The following is a 20,286-nucleotide window of genomic DNA, read 5'->3' on the forward strand; positions in this document are numbered from 1 at the left end:
GACATTTTGAGTGCCAGCACTCATTGGGAAACTATAGCCGACAAGGAAAGGATCAGCCCCCCTAACGTGATGTGTGAATTTCACTTGCAGTTGTGCATAGAATTGAGTGGACGTACTTCACCTATCAAACAGTCCCTCCGGTTGATAACTGTTTATGGTTTAATCACCCTTGGGAGGAGGATGCTGTTGAGAGGTTATCAAGTGCTAAGTGGGATGTTGCTCTAGGTTCAGTGAATTTAGGAAAAGAAATCCTTGAACGTGGATGTAACTTGCAGCTTGGGGATTACCATATACATTTGAGTAATTGCCTTAATCCCTGGGTAAATGAGCCATTTGTTAGACAATTCAGAGAACCCCTTCCAATCAGGTCTATACTAATAGACCCAATAAATCTATCTACTAGGCTATATAAATAATTACTAGGCACTCTATATCTGCTTATTGGTATGTCATGACACATCTCACCTGTCCATAAAAGTGTTAAAAACTGTACTTGCATTCAATTTGGTGGGAAACTTCTGAAATTTCTAAAAGTGCATAATAACTAGGACATCCCAATTTCAAATGCTTTTTATTCTTTAGATATTGTTGCTTGCTCCACATAACAGGTTAATCATTAATCACATGATTTGTTCTTTTTTATAACATTTTAAAGGATTTGCCCAATCTTAGCTCAAAATAATGGAATTTAAAGTGATCTCCAAATTTTTGTTAGTTCATTCAACTTAAATTTATTATATAGGGCAGATTTGTTTTAAAACATTCCAATCCAGTGGATAATAGTTTGGTTCTTATCCATCGCTATTGTTTGAGCATTCATTTTGGAGCCCAACTGTATTAGCTACCAAATGCTCAGTTGGTTAATGCCAACGAAACAAAGGCATCCTGTGAATTATTTAGAGGAACATGGGTGTGTCGAGTTAACTCTGTTAGTCTCATCTCGGATATCGCCGACAAAACTAATTACGAAGTCTAATGAAATCCATACTGATTTCCATGAAGTTGATATTGTATTTGTCACTGTTAGGGTAAATTGCTGCATTTGTCTTTGAATTTTACTATGAATAACTTTCTGTATATTTTGCTGGTTTGTTTACATTTTATTTGTTTATTGAAGTTTGTTTTTTAAATTTGTCAAACTCCATATTCCTTGTGCATATATAGTTGTATTTGCAATTCAAGGTATTTATTATGTTATATACAATAAATGTTGTGTATTTTTTAAATTTTCAAAAGCCATCTTTTTGTAACATACCTACCTTGCCCCAGTGCTCTTTATTTTTCATTTTATCTAGTTAATTTGTGATAGGCCATTCTAATCCATTAATGTTTGGTAACTGCCATGCATGTTTAGTCTAAATAGGTAGTCGCCCTGCAGAACCATCATGCATGCACCGCATAGATCAGTTTTAATTTATAGTCTCTAATGCAGACACCGTTTGGCCATTTTTGTAGTAATTAAATTTTCTCTCGTCATAGAGATTTACTGAATCCCTAAATGCTATGGTGAATAGGTGCGTGCATTTTTATCAATAGCTTAGGGAAACACATGGTTATTTGTTCAACTTTTCAGTTAAAACTAGAAAAGCTTCTCATCATCATTAAGTAGTTGTCCCTTAATGCTAGGTATTCTTAGGAACCTAATGAATTGCAGTGAAGTAGGAACTAAGTTGGGTTTACGTTGATCTGAGGTCACTTAATGTTACTTGAATGTAAACTGTCGCAATGGTAGTTGAATGCATATTTAACGGGGTAAAAATTTTGTCCTGTTTAAATCCCTTCTTGTATTGGTTGCATGCTATCATATTTTGATAGTTATTACATTAGTTAGTATTCGGCTACATTCATGATAGATTCAACATCCTGAAATTAAACCATTTTTTCAGATGTGATATTACTGGGACAATTAAAATTTATTTAAAGAATCTTAAAATATTGAAATGAGAAGTATTTCTCCAATTTATTGTGGAAAAAAGTGTTATTGTAGAAAAGGATTGAAATTTGCTGTTAGTCTCCCTCTGCAGTTAGTTAATGTATAGATTTTCTCAATTTGTCAAAATCAACTATCAATACATATCTTGATTAAATATGATGGAAAAATATCAATAACAAAATGGACATAAAAAATGATAATAAATATCTTCCAACAATAGTCAGCTAATTATCTTAAACTTTTTTGGTTGTCTGTTCTTCTAATTATATTTTTTTTCTTTTTACAGTACCTCCATTATCAGCATTGTCCACCTTTAAAAAGCTGCTGCCAAATTGATCATAGTGAATTGTTGAATAAAGGGAACCATCTTGCACATTACTTCTGAATGCTTCCATTGAAACTTCAATGGAATCTTTTCTGTGCATCACTTAATGCAACTATGTTTGAACCACTGTATTGCAAGCTGCCATGCCAATAAATGTCTATGCATGGTTGTAAGCATATTTTACCTGTAAATGTTAACCTTGTCTTTTTTTTTGGTGAAACTATGTACTCATACTATGTAAATAAATATTTGTTTAGAACAATTTGATTTTTTTTCAACCCTGGCCATGGAATTTTTTGCTCTGGACTTAGAATAATTTTTACTGCCCACTTTTCTTCTGGCCAAACAATATACATAATATATAATGCATGATCTCTCATGATGATAAAAAAATTATTTCATGAATTATACAATTTTTTGAGCAAATATAATAAGAAAAGTAAAAATATGGCTAAAAATGGCATATTTACACCAATCTTGCTGCTTTTTGGGTCAAAAAAAGCCTTAAAATATCCCATAAGTCTTATTTAATTAAAAGCAGCTTCTGTCCAGCGTTGAAACTTTGGTAATTAAAATTTTAATAGGGTTTATAAAAAAATTTTATTTGACCTGAAAATGATTACATTCTATTTACAAAATTATAGAGAAGCAAATTTCTGTGTTCCTCCCCTCAAGATAGCTGTCAACTATGAACAAAACAAAAACAATTTACACCTTCAAAGATGCAGGTGGTGTACCAGAAGCAGTTTACTTCCACAAGTGGGTCTCCTAGAGGGGTGCAATCTAGTGGTTCCAAACATTAAATCAAAGAAGTCCTGTTCAAGCCACTAGACAACAGTTCCAGATATCCACCTGCAGCAGTCAACTGCTCCCAGAATATGACCAGCATTCAATTGCTTTGTAAATAGTTTCTATGTTCTATTCATTGCTGACAGCTGCCTTAAATAGGGAACATCAAAAAGTGGTGTCCTCTAGTCCCTCCTGCTGCTGAAGCACCAAGGGCAATGTTGTCTTTCGAGTACGGATAGTCCAACATCACTGGAATAACCAGCACCCATTGCTGGCTCTGCATTTCTGGATGAACTGAAAAAGTACAAGTATTCCAACTGGCATTCCATTGGTTGAGGGTTAACTTCATGTGCCCCTGCAATGAAAGGCATTGTGGAAAAGATAATACAATAATAAAGTAGCTTCAGAGAAAAATGCCATCACCCTTAAATTCTGTTGGAGTCGCATTGCCAAGGTTGTTCTGTGAATGGTTAAATATTTTCAGGAGGATCCTCTGATGACATGACTAAGTATGATGCAGTAGAGAAATTCATTCTTGTAAAGCCATGGATACTGAATTAATCCTCTGGGATAATGGATGCAACAACTTGGGGGAATGACTGACATGGTGCTCATGAAGAGAATTTAAAATGAAGGAATATGCAAATATGGTGCTAACTATAACCTAGTATGTAAATGTAAGTAGCATATTATGTAAATAGCAAGTTTTACAACTCAAGAGAGATGCATTTAGCAGAAGATGATCGCAGACTGATAATGGCAATAGGTACATGGGAGTGTGCAATTCACAATCAAAGAATGAAAAAGAGGGGTCCAGTTCCTCAATTTGTAGCTGTCAGGTGTTATGCAGAAACACCCTCATATTGCAATGATACACAAGAAGATACAATAAACAGTGACAAAATGATGAAATAGACATTCACGAAAATGTATTACCTGGCATGTGAATAAGCACATAAGAAGGGCGTAATATTGATGAAAGAAAAAATACAGAAGAGCGAGTCACCCAATGTGAGCACATCTTATCTGAAGACCTTTGAAATTAATCATAGAAAAAATGTAGATGTGATTTTAAATGTGCTCCTTCATCAAACAGGTTCCTACGCTAGATAAAGTAAGGATGCCGGTTATAGTAATTTAACAAAATATTCTAATTTAATTAACAAAAATTGTCAGAAGCAGAATGAAGTTTTTCAGAGTGGAGTGATGTATAAAATGTCAAAACACGACTATATCATTCTAATTCCTTGTCAGCACCCATGATCCACTTTATAAAACAATGTGCTCCAGCTTGAAAATATCTCTCCAGCAAAAGGAAACAACGAGAATATCCAACAAAATATACACTGGGTGTAAAAATTAAGAACTGCGACAGTAAATATTACACTAAGATACATTATTTTTATACTTTTCTTGTTCAAAATGAAATTTAAAACCTAACATTCCATTTCACCTTGTTTACTAATGCTGACTCATCAATTCCATGCAAGTCTTTTTTTTTTAATGGCGACTGCCCAAGCTTTCTAAATTCATCTTTAGTCTACAAAATAGTCCCCTTGTTAAAAGGGACGCTCATGCAAATCTTAGGATTCTAAGAAATTAGAATTGTAATTGTATTTTGAACTTCAGGCCCTATGCGTTGCAGAAAATAGTTGGATCGTTTGATGTATTTGACAGTGTAATTTTCACACAATTTCTCAAATATCTAAAAGGTCTACTGATCACTGACTAAGTTACCTTTCTTAGAAAATCAACCCAGGGTAAAAACAAGTAAATTCTAATATTGAAAGCAATACAATATACTATTTCAAAATACCCTGGTTGGGCAGACAAAAAATGAGATATTTTGAACCTAACAAGGTTAACACGAGCCAGAACATTCATTTTTTTTTTAAGGTAATCTACCGGTTAAGGTAGGTTTTTGGATGGACACAACTACCGAACAAATATTTTATTACTCCTAACAAATCACAAAATCCATCATCCTACTCTATATCAGGTCCCTCTTCATCTCTGAGTACTTTCTTCCTCCCTTCATCCCGTCCAACATCCCTATCCTGTTCCTTCCCTTTCCTCTTTTGCCTAACATTCTCCCCTCAATTACAGTCTTCAACATCCCACTGCCGGCCAATACCTCCTTCATCCACTTTTCCTGCCTCCATAGGATTGCTCCCAACAAACCCCTCTCTTCGCCCACCATACCAAGTACTTCCTCGTTTGTTTTCTTCTCTGTCCATTTCACCTTCTCCATTCTTCTCCACACCCACATTTCAAAAGCCTCCAATCTACGTCTATCCTCCTGCTTCAATGACCACGTTTCTGCACCGTACATAGCTATGCTCCATATCAAAGTTTTTACGAGTCTTTTCTTAATATACATATTCAACGTTCCTGTCATCAACTCCCTCCTCCTTGTGAAAGCCTCTTTGCCTAGCGCAATCCTTCTCCTTACGTCCCTACTACTTTGACCCCGTTGGTCCAAAACACTACCGAGATACGTAAACTGTTCTACCTGCTCTAGTTTTTGCCCTCCTATTTTAATGTTAAGCTTGGCCTTTTTCTTTCTAGAAAATCGCTAAACCTTTGTTTTATTAATATTGATTCTCATCCCATACCTGTCGCACTGAATTTCCAATTCACTCAGCAATGCTTGCAGCCCCTTGGCTGACTGACAAACTAAAGCTTGGTCATCAGCAAACCTAACTGATTTTACAAATTCCCCGCCCACTTTCATTCCTACCTCCAGTTCTTCCCATGCCTCTTTGATCATTTCCCCTGTCACTTTAGCTTAAACTAAAGTGCGATTGCGGGGCAATATACATCGGACAGACAGGGAGGAAATTCCAAGAACGAGTGAAGGAGCATCAAGCATGTGCAAGAAATAAAAAGATGAACTCTCAATTTGCAAAGCATTTGATTGATAATAACCATAAAAGTGATTTTGATTTCGAAATTTTACATGTTGAAAGCAAAGGCTATAGATTAGACGCCTTAGAACATTTAGAAATTTTAAATAGTGTTTGTTTAAATGAAAATATTGTTAACGAATTTCTGTATGCCTCCCACTCTCCCCTCCTTAAAGTCCCAATCCTCACGGTGGCCGATGACACCCCCCCCCCTCCCCTTCATCTAACCCTCTCTAATCCGCTGACTCACGAGAGCTCTACAATGTAGACTTCTCCCTCCCGCTCCACATTCCACCAACATCGCGGAGGGGACGCCAAACTGCCCTCCCCTCCGGCACGCAAACCAATCCTGACTTTACCCCTCCCAAACCTTCCTGATTATCTCCACCCCACCCCCGCCCTGGCTGTATATATAAGAAGGGCTGCAAATGTAGAGAGCTCACCTGATGATGAACTTTTACTTTGAAACCTGGGTCGTGTGAATAAATCGTTTTCGTGTGGAACTACAAAGTTAGTCCTTTCATTTATTTATAATGAATCGGTTCCATAAAGTTATGCCAGAAACCATTAATTATACTAAAAGATGCTATTAAGGGTGTGTTCTTCTGGTCAATACAACATCTCAAATAAAAATAGGTCATCAATTACTGTAGATGCAACATCAAAAAACGATGCTATGTTACACGGAATGATTAAGTCATTTCAGCTCAATTAAACTATGTATGCATATTAGGGTAATACACTGCAATATCATTTTGGTGAATGGCAAATGAGAAGATGTTCTTAGCAACCAGAAAAGTTGGTGCCGTTTATTCACTCCAATAAAGAATTAAGGGTGATAGCATTTCAATTGATTGTATGCACACCATCAATACTTAAGAGCAAAACAATGTAATGAAACATTGAAAAACAATAATGAAAACATATATAAGCACAAATATACATATAAAAAACATGCAAAAGGTTAAAAATAATACAAATCAATAGCATTTATGGCAACTTTAAACAATTTTTTACATATAACATCAAATAGCATCTTAGATCATAAAAATATTAATTTGTCCATTAAAAATTTTATAAACTTAGAAAAAGATATAAATGAGCCAGTGCTAGATTTGGAAAATAAAATGTCCACATATTGCTAAGGAAAAATTGCGACAAATTGGTACTCATTTCAGAGGTTGTGCGAGGCTGTGTGTTATCAATGCTGTGCGTTGATTTATTATTTGGTTAATTTACATTCAATCGACAATTTTACATGGAAACATTGGGCTGTGTATTCACCACTAGTGAGTGACACTACAGTACCATTAGGTGGCATTAATTGCATAAATCTCCGAAGCATGAAACTATGTTTGATATATTTTCCAGTTATGTGTCTTTCCAATGTCAGAATGTATTTCAAACGAGAGCTGGTTGAACTGAACTCACCAAGTGGGTAAAAAAATTTCTCCCAAGACTGTTTCCAGGCAGTTCAATTATGTCGTAGAGGTATGAAAGAAGTAGTGATTACAAACAGCAAATCAAGGCAAGTGACTCCACACATGGAGTGAACTATTTCCATTCAATGAAATCTAAGGATTCAGAGAAAAGAAGCGCGAGTGGAGAGGAAGGATGAGGATAAGGTTAAAAGCAAAGAAGAATATAAAGAGAATGAGGAGAATGTAAATTTTGAAGGGATTGCAAGGAGTGGAAACTTGTATAACAAACATTGTTGCCTAATTAGAAGAGAAAAAGGCAGAGGCAGGAGCAGGGCATTTGAGATAGAAGAGGGAAGGAAAATCAATGGTTACAAATGCCACTCATCTCAAGTGCTAGATGGAGAATATTTTATTAAACATTAAGGTAGAAGAGAATGTGTCTATGCAGTTCCGGTATTTACACAGAATTGTGTAGCAAAATAGGTGTAAGCATTTAGAACATTAGGAGAAGAATTCTTTTGTTGAAATTAGTGTTCGCAAGAGGGGAATGAATGACATTTATGTTATTATTCCAAAAAAATCTCCAAATATGAACCTAATATAATTTCAATCCATTTACCATATGTTAGTTTGAACTGTTCCCAGTTGTTATAAAATCTTATAAACAGTTTCCTTATTTAAAAAGACTTCTTTCAAAGGATTCAGTTCATCTGAACCAAAACTGCAGAGCACTGAACATAAAGCATTACCTACTCAAGTCTTTCTAGAAATATCCTAGATAAGTTTTTGAAGTCATTAACAGTCTTATTTCAGTATGAACTCATTCCAAAGTAAAAATGAAAATAAAAAGTCACCAAAAAAACTCTTATTTGGAGAAATAAAATATACAAAAGAGGCAACTACACGACAAGATGTGAATGAAGAGAATAAAATGAATGAGGTGAAATAAGAATTAATAGAGAAGAAAACAGAGCCCAATGGCAAATGGTAATGCCAAAGCAAAGGAGTCTTTATAAGCCATTTGCACAATCTGCTCAGTGGTTGATACATTGTTGCTTGTCAAATCATGCCATCAGAATTAGGGCTACTTAAAAGAAGTTGAGGAGGAAATGGGAAATAACCAAAAACGTGGGTATTTTCCTTCATCCGTATTTGCTCTGATTAACTTAGTAAGTAGCGGATTATCTTAGTAAGCAGCAGCTTAGTTTTATTTTTTTTATTTATATTAATGCTATTTTCTCACATTTGATTGTGATGCTAGGGATTTGTGTGTCCTTTGGCATTGACTATCTGCACATGTATTTTTATTAATAATTATAATTAATGTTAGAAAGAGTAAACTGGGCTTGCAACTTGTCTTCCAAACATAAATGAAATCAGTGATTGGCTGGAGTAGTAATGCAAAATGCAATCTATATCTGAAAAAATCAAAAACAATAAAAGGAGTATACTTTCCCCAATGGTATATTTATTTGCAAAGAAATTTCAAGTGATGAACCTCCTACGAGCTTTTAACTATCACATTGTTGCCAGGTACTAAGAGTTTCAAATGTGAAAATAAATCAATCATAAATTAAATTTAATTTTCCATCGATCATACAAAATATAAATTCTTACTCTACAATATTCACTAATGACTGCAATGCCTATTTTAAATTATTATTGATTATTGATACATTCGCATAGAATAGGTGAAGTTGTCTTAAGTCCAGTTAGATATGAATTTCTTCCTTGGGATAGTGAGACTGGTTTAAAAACGTATATATGAAAATTCTGTCAAACATATTTTATAAAAAAATTATTGCACCAAGGTAATATTGGTTGCATATTGGAACACCATTCCTTGTTTAATAACTCATGGTATATTTAAAGGTTTATTGTTATAACACAAATAATCATCCCAATCATTTCTTGCTAATTGTATGTGTAATGAAAAATAGGTATTCATGAATAATTATTGAAATTGACATAGGTATTTTTCTATAAGTATTAAAATGGCCACCAAAAGTTGAATTTTTAACAGGAAATATTCACCATCAAAAGGGTTAGGCATCCCAACATTTAAATTGCACCAAAAAGTTTCATGGTCACCTAAACAAAACAATGCAAGCTTATACACTGGAAGCTCACCTTCCACGATATAAGCATTTCCAGGATTTCTATAAACCCAGTTTTGAGGACAACAGTTTTAAAAAAATGCACCATTATCTACGATTGGTGAGCACTTAACATTTTTCAAAAATAGCACTGAATCAGTACACTCAACTCTATAAGAAATCATACAGAGATGTTGAATACAGTTAGCTATAATGCCATTCCTATTTGCCTTGTCTAAATTATAGCCCTTTAAAATGTACTATTTATTTGAATGTATATTTAAATAAAATGCTTTCTACATATAGACTTTAAACTTGAAGCATTATGAATATGAAAACAATTTAAACATTTTAATTGCATGACTGCACATACTTAGAGCCCTGAAACTCTTCCATTCATGAAAATATATAAAATTAAAGCTTTCTAATTTAAAGTTATTTAGTTATTTCCAGTGAATACCCTTTAAGTGCTAGTGGAGAGTTTCTAACTATTGCCAATTCATTCTTTATGCTAGAATAATTATAAATATTTTCCTTAACAAATATTTTTACGTAAAAGAAAAATTGAAAAATAGCTCTTCTGTTAGTCACCATTTTATATGTTTATTAAACTTGGGCCCACAAATAAATACATAGGGACTCCAAGAAACTAATCACAAAGAAGACATTCTTCACATAAAGAACTGCCACATTGTTGAATAAAGTGAAGGTACTCTCTTCTGAAGTGGCTGATTGTCTAAATTTTTAATGGATCAGCAATTTAAACATCATGATTGGATGCTTAAAGCTGAGGGTTACCTGAGCACTTAAACTTCGGGGATCACTGAAAGCTACATTTAAATGACAATTGTAGACAAGGCAATAGATATGCAACTACTTTCAGGATACACCTACAATAGGTTCCACTTAATGTGATCGCTGATTAGTTCTTTGAATAAATGGTTTACAAGTCAAATTTAAATGAAGAAAAAATAGTAATCCCATCATCATAGTGCAATCTTATTTGTAGTGTATCATTATTAATTTAAAAACTAACTCATCTCAATAATTCACCAATAGATCTTTAACTGATTCCCTGAATTGAATTTGAATAAGTGTTGAGTAACAGTTAATGCAGACGCAATAAAATAAAAGCTAAAATATGAGAGTGAGGTCCTTTACTCAATGATATCAATCGTGATCTTTAACACACTCATTGGTAATGCACAGAATAATTTCAAGTAAATAATTAAATACAATGTGTAGAAAGGATAAGCATTCTTTGCATTTGTGGATGGCATTACTTCAGAGAAGAACTAATAGTAGTAGTAGTAGAGTACTAGCAGAGAAGAAATAATATCCTACAAGACCACTACTGCTGAAGGGGATTTTAAAAAACCTAACTCCAGATGAATGGAATACAAATAAATCAACATTTTGTAGCCATCTCAATGAAGATGATCTTTAAATGAGAGTCTAGAAAGATACACCAAAGGAAGTGGAAGATTTTGAATATTTAAACAGGAAAGATCACATATGCTGAAAGAAGTATTCCATCAGTAGATACAAGTATCTATGGCAAAGTGTCTTATTATAGACATAAGGGAGAGATTCGTTGAAAAATATGCATGTCAAATCTATGGATGACAGAAGAAGATACAGGGATGATAGAAATGGGATGCTCTAGAAGAATGGTGAAAACAAAATGGTTAGAGTAACAAATGAAGTACTTTGAACTGTGGGTGAAGATAGAAGCTTATGGAGGACACTTACAGAGAAGGAAATTGATTGGACATATCAAGGCAAGATAGTTTACTGAAGACCATAATTGAAGGAAGCATAGAAAGGGGAAGAATAGGAGAGTCAGGCCTAGGATGAAAAATGAGAAGCAGGTGTTGGAAATATTAGTGCAAGGAGCTAGCTGTGAGGGAATGAGGAGATTGGCAGGGAACAAGATTTAGTTTGGGGAGCTGCTACAAGCCAATCCTTAGACTTTTAACCTGTAATAATGATTATGATTCATTATAACCAATGTCACTTTTGATATTAAGATCACATAAGTAAATTTTTAATTGTTTAACTAAGGATGCTCAAGTTATATCTTCTGAATATAATGCAAATAAAATAAAACTAAAGTTTTCAATTTCGATAATCATAATCCCAGGAAATTTTGTAAACATTTCTGTACGTTACTCTCATTCACTTTGGCCCTGACCCCTACGTGATCACAGAAAGTGGAATCTAATTTATTGGAATATTAGTTGAACGTAGTCGGTTGAAGTCATTTTGCATGATTTTTGTCAAAACAATGGATACTAGAAATGATTAAACATTGGTAGTTGACACAGATGACAGATACCTTCAATTCAATTGACTCAGTAAAATTGATGTAATTCAATTGGATACAGGTTTTTTTTTTAAATTGGAATGATGACTTGAGGATTTTCTTTTAACATATAAATAATTCTTCTTATTTACAGGTCTTCAACTACTAAAAATTTGCCATCATTAATAAATGACCTACGACTATTATTAAACTTTCTTATAAACTGGCTTACTTTTTGAGCACATTTTATGCCGGTACTAATTGGAAAGAAAATTTCTCTAAAGTTGTACACTTTAAAAATATCAGTGCGTGAGAGTAATATACTTGACAAACAAAAAAATGCACCCCAGGCATTTTGTAAAATACTGTAACCCCTACCCTTAAGACCTTTACTTGAAGGCTTCTGTGAAATATGAACACCAGTTCTTGAAAATTTTCATGTACATATTCAGTTTTTTAACTTGTGTCAGTTATTTTCATTTCAAATAATGAAGCTGAAGTAACTAAAAAAATGCAAATTTGTTTGTATAAATGTAGCACAATGGGCATTTATTTACATTAAATTTGATAATAGTTTCAATTATTGGTGCGTCTTTCATATTTTTGTATGATCAATATTAAATTCTTAACAATTTGTTTAGTATTTTTTTTGGAAATGCAATTCTCTGGAGAGGATTTGTCTTTCTGCTCGTATATCTAATGCAATCTCTAGGTTTAAAATAACCATTCGTTCAATCTGTTGACAGAAAACTCAACATTGATGGTCAATTTAGGGCACGGAGAGGAAAAGAGTTTTCTTTCTTTAGGAAAAATCCTTCCGGAAGCAATTGCTGTCAAGATATCATAGCCATAGGGATTCGCAAATGAAAATTCAAAATCACTTCAGCCAACTATTATTTCAACCAGTGCCAACAATCATTAAATAGACCATATGTACAATAAATTAGCATAAGTAGGAACTTACACAGCAGAAAAGGAAATCCATCCCACCACATTGATGAAGGGTGGTCGGTGGGCATACAGCATATTCCCTTTCCCTTCCCTCTCCTTCATGATTTCCAATCTTCCATAGCTCCAAGGATATGCACACACCAAAAAGAGTATAAGAAGAGTAAAAGGAGAAGAAGAATTACTTAGTTTCATTCTAGAATCATCTTCTATTTACATCATCTTTTAGGCAAAGTCTATGAACAATATTAGAGGCCTTAAAAATGTGAATATGACAAGAATGAGGAAAATAACTTAGAATACAATAAATATTTGTTATGATCTGGGACAAGACCCATCGAACAAAGAAGATGAATGAACCATGATGTTAAAAATATAATTTGTACAATAACAAAGATACTGATACATTCTACAATATCAAGGAAAACATTATTTACTAAAATATCAAACCATTTATATTTTAATTTCTACTGAACAAGATTTTCTGAGACAGGTTGGAGTGGATGAGATTAGTCATGAACCTGCTATAGTAAATGACTTTAGGGTGGTGGTTCAAAGGGTTATAAACACAAGATTTCTTGGTTCTGTTCCAGTTATCACATAAATATTCGTAATTATTTTTAGAAATTAATAAATTGAGAGGGAAGGTTCATTGTTGGTAAAAATAAAGGAAATGTTCCAAGAACGTATTTTTAATATTAACAGATACGAATTTTTCATAATAGGGAGTGAGATCTCGCTCATCTTAGTGAAGATTGCATGAATTTATACCATGTTTTCTTTGTGGATTGTATAAATTGGTGGCTTTTGCATGCAATTCTTTTTCTTAATTACGGGTGATGGCCTTACACCCCCCGCCACACGCCCTTGCGGCGGCTTGCGGGGTATTTAGTATATGTGGATGTGGAGGCTTAAAATATTTGAATAGATACTCGATCGACGTCACACGTATTGGACGAATGGTGCCTAGCGTCTAGGACCGGTAGATACGCCTTCAGAAACAAGTGTTCGTATCAGCGTTTGGGCTACCCTCGCTGACTGGGACCATCTCGTTGGCGTAGCAGCCGACCCGACTCGTCTGACCCTGCACATACTAAGGTGAACATCATAGACTTGACCTTGGGCCATCATCATGAGTGCGATGGGATACCACCCAGTGAAGTGCTTCGTAGCGAGATTCCGCTTAGTATTAACTTGAATTGGTAATATGCAAACTCGATGACGGGAAATGACGCTTATTTGAATTCATTTAATCGTTCCCCGTTTAAAGTCTTTGTAAGAATAAAATCCACAAATTATCGTAAATTTGTGGATTTACGTTCAAGAAATAAAAGGCCACTAAATGATGATATTAGAAGACGTTCACGTTTGGAGCAATATCGTATGCAGTCGCTTTACTGTATCACGTGAACAACTTCCTTCTCTATCACTGTAAGTAAATATTCCACAGTAAATTTTGTCGATAATCCTTTTTTCACACTCGAGATTTATTACACAAAAGAATATTTGCCCCTGGCAAATCTGATGTCTACAAAGTAGATAACCTTAACACAGCGCCCCCTCTTTTCCATCTAGCAGCTATATCGCATGGACTGAGATGCATCTAATTCCGATGGCTTTCGTCTGTACAGGCGCCAGTCTGATAAGCCACGGTGGAGCTTACTGTGTAGCAACGAGTACTATATGTAGTCGGACCCGTTTAACTAGGGATCGAGTCCCTTGCCGGGAGAGTTTGCCATTGCCTCTCCTCCTCGGCATTTTGGGGATGGGTCGATGGCGTGTTTTGACCGAATGGCTAGGCCTCTAGGACTTCAAACACATTTTACATTTGAATTTCGTACACATCGTGCTCAAATGGAGTTCGCTCATGCCTGACTGCGGCGGTCTTCAGGTCGATTTAGGTAAAATCGGATGGAAGTGTGGTCTCAGTTTAGTCTAAGAGGAACCGTACTTGAATCTCAATTCCACCTCTTTGCAGCATCGCATTTGAACAGTTGTTAGAAAGAGGATTATAAGGGCGAGACGAGAGGAAGCCGAAAAGCAGGCCCCATCGCTTAATGTAAGGTGAAAAGGGTCGGGGAGCGTGAGGGATCCCCCCACCCCTCCCCGTTCGGTCTTCCTTCTGCTATGCCCTAACTGAACGACAAAGGGGAAGGGAGGAACTGCGGGCGAAGCTAATTCCATGAAGTCATCCTTTTCAGCAGAAATCTGCCGTCCGATTCTCCAGACTACCTTCGTAGAAGAAACTATCCTCACCTTGGTTACTTAACTTATTCTAATGTATTCTGTTGGCTGCACAAAAGAGTGTGCGCCGAGCCGAACTGGATAATACGGAGGTCATTCACGATCGCTTCCTTCAATAGCAGAAACCACTGATTACGGAGAGAAGATCGAACATTTCGGGGAAAACTGCTTGGAGACTAAACTCCACACCCAGAGTATTAATGTAGTACCTTCAAAGCATTGGGTGGAACTGGATCCGTAATTAGGGTTAGGTGTCCAATCATTCAAGGGAGATATCTTCGAAATATTGCATATTACCGCTTTTTTAGTTCTTTACTTAATTCTAATAGCTCTCATTCGATAGACAAAAGTAAAATTCTACTTCTCAATCATCACGATGAAGAGCTTAAAACGCGCTAGTCCGCATAATTCATTCTGCGCTCTTCAAATCTAAGTAGAACGTTACATTATTGATCTACCATCTCATTGATTGGAAGACCAGCTTCAAAGTAATTTGGGATCGTAGAATAAATGAATTTCGAGGGTTAAAATCTACTACTTAAGTCTCAATAGTTACAGGGCCTACTTGGAAACCATTGACCACCACTTCACTTTGCGAGAGGGAGGGAGGGAGATGAATCGAGGAGGTGAAAATGTTGGAAAAGAGTACTTGGGAAAGATAATCGCATTTAAGGCGGAGTCTGCCTCTAATCGGATTCGTGAGCAAATGTTTAACAATATCTTATGATAAAGTAGAACAATTGGTAAAGAGTGCAATTTACTCACCGATGTCCCACGCATTCACCTCCGATTCAAATCACGTGTTACGTTATATTCGGCTCTTTATAATAAAGTCTGTGAAAATGAAGAATACAAATTAGATCGAAAAAGAATTGAGCACACATCGCTAAAATATTTTCCCCAGACGTTCAGAATTATAATATTCAGTTCTTGAACTGTTGAAGACATCGTTATGATCTTACCTTTTCTTTGCTCCGCGAAGTGAATCCAGCCCTTCCTGCTCTCACCGTCTCACTAGAAGTGCATTAACCGATTGAGTGTGTGTTTCACCCGTCATGCGAAAGGTGGCGATGTGGGCCTGCGAATCCGCCCCTCCGAAATTCTTCCTCACGGGTGAGGGTACAATGCGTTTATTCTCGAAAGGCCGGTTGGATTCGATTATCCTTTGCTCCAAGGAATCCACGGGTGGCGATGACACACCTTTCGAAAATTCTAATGAATCCAACCGAGGTCACCATTCCGAGTCCTTAGGATTCTGAGTTAGGTGAAGACACACCCTGAAGCGTGCTCGGAGAATGTGAAGCAAGGGGTCAAACAATTAGGGGAAGAAACCGAGATGGTCAGAGATGATGGAACGGTGAGAATGGAAAATAGTAGAAATGGCAACGGATGACACAGTGATTCAGCGGGCTAAATGTAACATTCTGGAATTTATTTTTAAAGGAGCCAACTTTTAATTATATTAGTCCTTGCTGCTTCCACAATGCAATGCGGCAGATGGGATCTCCAAATTAACAGTGTAGTCACCGATTAACATCTCAATGTTCCATAATTCACTGTCTCTTATTAAATACATTTTACGCCGTGGTCTATAGAGTGTTTCTGCATAATTTCTGAGACTAGATGATCTCTCGGGTAAACATTTGTGCACACATCCCTTACCCAAGCGCACTTGAAAAGGATATGCACAACCCATTCCTTCGCCTCGTTATCCTTTCCGTTTTGGGGTTGGGGATTGGTGCGGTGGCTATCGTACTGGCTTCCCACCCAGAGGGCTCGGCATTTTCAAATCCCGGCGGTTTTGTATATTTTTCAGAGGTATCTCGATTCCTACTTGAGGTGCTTCGTGGAGGGCACTTCGCGTGAGTCCGCTGTCCGTCGGATGGGACGTTAAGCTGCGGACCTCTTGGCGTCTTTCGTAAAGAGTAGGCAAATGCCGACGCCGGGTTTCTCTCCACCCTTCATCCTTTCCTGTCCATCCCCTATGACGCAAATGACCTCAACAGTCTGTCGCCTCCCCTTAATACTACTACTACTCCTTTCGGTGCCGAGAGATGAATCCCCTTCATTCGCCACGGAGACAACCAGGCAAATCTCAAGCAATCACTTCTAGGACCAGAGTGTACTACATGATTACTTCGATGAGCTAATATCTCCAGATTGCCCAATGCATAGAGTCACCAGGCCTAAATAGATAGTCTACATAGACGGGGAGTTTATCAATTTGTTTATTTACATAGTACCTAGCAAGCCACCGCTAGGGTTTGTGGCAAGGGGTGCTTACACGCCAGACTATTTTCACCCAAAATGCTCCCCCCCCCCCAACCGGGTTGGACAACGTTATTCTAATCTCTTAACGTTTGTAGGAAATATGTCAGTTTGAATCTATCAGTTCTACACTTAATATATATATAATTTAATATACATTATATCTCCTACTGTAGTGTGATGGGCTAATAATGTATTTTCAACGTCATCGCTTAAGAGACCTCCTTCCGATTTATGCTAGAGGTTTAATCTGCAATTTAACCTTACGCTCCGTTAGTGATTCCCAGCCTAGCTCCTCTAATAATTTTGATACGCTCTGGTCCGATGACACTTCCATAGGGAACGCATGAAGTGATCTCTACTGCATTAGAGCTAACACCGTCTAGGACTAAACTTTATAAGCGACCATTCAAAAAGTGTTTCGTTCAATCAAGGGTATTTTTATCAATTCCATAGACTTCTAGCTTTATGAATAATTAACTATCAGGTACTTTGCCGTAAGTTTTTGTAATCTAGGAAAACCGACTCCACCGGAACAACGCTCTCTCCCGAACGAAGGATATCACGAACAAAAAGCGCCAGTTGTCTCACAGGATTTTCCCGTTCGGAAACTGTACTGGTTTTTCATCAATAACTCTTGACTATCCATGCGTCTCACTATCGAACTAATTATTATATAGTCGGTTATAACTGTCAGTTACCCGTCCGCCTATATCGTTTTTGACTGAATTAATTGAAGCCTCATTTCCCTGAATCTCTCTGACATCAGACCAAAAGACAGCAGAGATGCCATCTGAACGGACATATCTCACTTTAACGATGGAATGGATATGAGAAAATGATCTGCTAGGTGGGTGCCGCAACTCTTAACGCATTAGAATGCAAATTCACGAAGAATATTTTACCCGTTTTTAGAGCAATCAACAAGATTTTCTGCACCGGATTGTGACCACAGATGAAACCTGGGTCCACTACTATACCCCAGAGACAAAACAGCAGTCAAATCGGTGGAAAAATGTTGATTCACCATTACCACAGAAAGCAAAGACAATACGGTCGGCCGGTATATAAATTTCCAGGTATTCGAAAGGGATTCCGCCGGTAGATAATCATTCCACAAGTCAAAACATTACTGTAAAATAATACGCTAACCCCCTGAACCAACAACAGTAAAAGATACACGAAAAAATGCCAGGTTTCACAAGGAAGAAAGTCATCTTTCATCAAGACAATGCACGTCCACATACGAGCAGTGGCAAAAGTACATAAACCAAGATACGAATAATTGCCACACCCACCTTATTTGACTCCATCAGATTTCTATTTCTTTTCCCAGCTCAAAATTTTCCTCAATGGACAGAGAAGAGGATGATATATGTAGATTGTCTCTTCAAACAAGAGGATGATATATGTAGATTGGAGGCTTTTGAAATGTGGATGTGAAGAGGGATGGAGAAGGTGAAATGGTTCAAAAGGAAACCAATGAGGCAAACCAATGTGCAAAGTGCAAGTGGTATGGTGGGCGAGGAGAGGGGATTGTTGGAAGAAATCCTAAGGAGGCAGGAAAAATGGATGAAGGTCGTATTATTGATCGGCAATGGGATGCTGAAGACTGTAACACAGCGGAGAATGTTAGGCAAACGATGAAAAGGCAGGAATAAGATAGGGCTGTTGGACGGAATGAAGTGAGAAAGGAAGTACACAGAGGTGACCTGGGGCTTTTTGTTGAGTAGGACGTTGAGATGTGTTTAATTAGGAGAAACGAAATATTTATTTGGTAGTTTTGTCCATCCAGAACCTACCTTAACCAGTAGGTTTCCTGATAAAAAATGGACAAACAAGGAAATCATAAACAAACAAGGAAGTGCTCGACTTGGTGGGTAGGGAGAGAGTATTGAAAGGAATAAACAAAAGAAGGCAGGAAAGATGGATTCAGAGCCTTGTGATTGGCGATGGAATGCTTAGGGTTGTGATAGAGGGGAGAACGCTCAGTAAGCATGATTGGTAGAGGAATTGTATAATCATGTTAGACAGAATGAAGAGTGATATACTTGTAATGTTTGCAGAATTAAAAAGGGTTAATTGTAGTATGGGGTGTGCGCTAGTGCCTTGAATCACTTCCTTGACATCACACAATCAGCAGTCAATGGATTCATTCCAAGTAAATTAGTAGAAGATAATGCCGAACCCAGATGGTACGATACAGATAATAGAAAATCATTATGACTTCAAAGGCTATGTATCCCCAAGATGAAATGTTAGGAATGATACCTCTAGCAATAAAAGGAATGAGACGACTCATGATTACAAGATATCTAGGGTGAATGCCAAGAAAGAATTTCAGAAACCGTTAAGTGAATTCAAAAGGAAAAGATTGGCGGAAAATTTGAAAGAGAATCCTAATGCATTTTGGCCATACGTCAGAGAAGTTCAGGGAAATAAGTCAACTGTTAATTCACTCAAAAATGATAAAGGCGAAAGAGAAACCAGCAGTTTGGAAAAGGCTAACTTACTGAATACCTACTTTCAAACCGTATTCACTAATATCTCACCGAATGCCTCCGATAGCTTACTAGATCATCTGATGCTGGTCGACTGGTGCCCAAAATTGAAATCTCATATAATGGAATAGAAAGCTTGCTGAAAAATATCAAGCCTAGTTAATCCTCCGGGCATGATGCAATACCCACTCGTATATTTAAGGATCCAGCTTTGGAAATTGCATCATATCTAGAAATAATATTTAACAAATTGCTAGAATATCACAAAGTTCCTGGTGATTGGAAAATGGCTAATGTAACACTTATATTTATAATAGGCAAAAAAGAGGAACCAAGATATTACAGCACCATTTCCCTCACATCTATATTGTGCAAGGTCATAGAATATATAGTTGCTGCTTCGATTGTGAGACACCTCAATAGTCAGGAGTTATTCATGAAAAATCAGCACGTTTCCGAAAAGGCAGATCCTGCGAGACCCAACTTGCACTTTTCCTATATTTTCTTTTGTAATCCTGAGGACACAGCAACTTATCAGATGATCTAAATG

General features: G+C 36.6%; 1 long non-coding RNA gene across 2 annotated transcripts; it reads right to left on the reverse strand.

The window, feature by feature from the left end:
• Window positions 1-2,928: 2,928 nt before the first annotated feature.
• Window positions 2,929-15,993, reverse strand: LOC139694331 (uncharacterized). Of its 2 annotated transcripts, none has more exons than XR_011702119.1 (4): window positions 15,930-15,993; window positions 15,733-15,801; window positions 12,740-12,847; window positions 2,929-3,341 (listed from the first exon to the last, which is right to left on the reverse strand). It is a non-coding gene; the product is annotated as an uncharacterized lncRNA (long non-coding RNA). The 2 variants fall into 2 exon arrangements; XR_011702118.1 differs by having other exon boundaries at window positions 2,929-3,402.
• Window positions 15,994-20,286: the final 4,293 nt, after the last annotated feature.

Source organism: Hetaerina americana, unplaced genomic scaffold (genome assembly GCF_022747635.1).
Source record: "Hetaerina americana unplaced genomic scaffold, ioHetAmer1.1.p SCAF_5, whole genome shotgun sequence".
Classification (NCBI taxonomy): domain Eukaryota; kingdom Metazoa; phylum Arthropoda; class Insecta; order Odonata; family Calopterygidae; genus Hetaerina; species Hetaerina americana.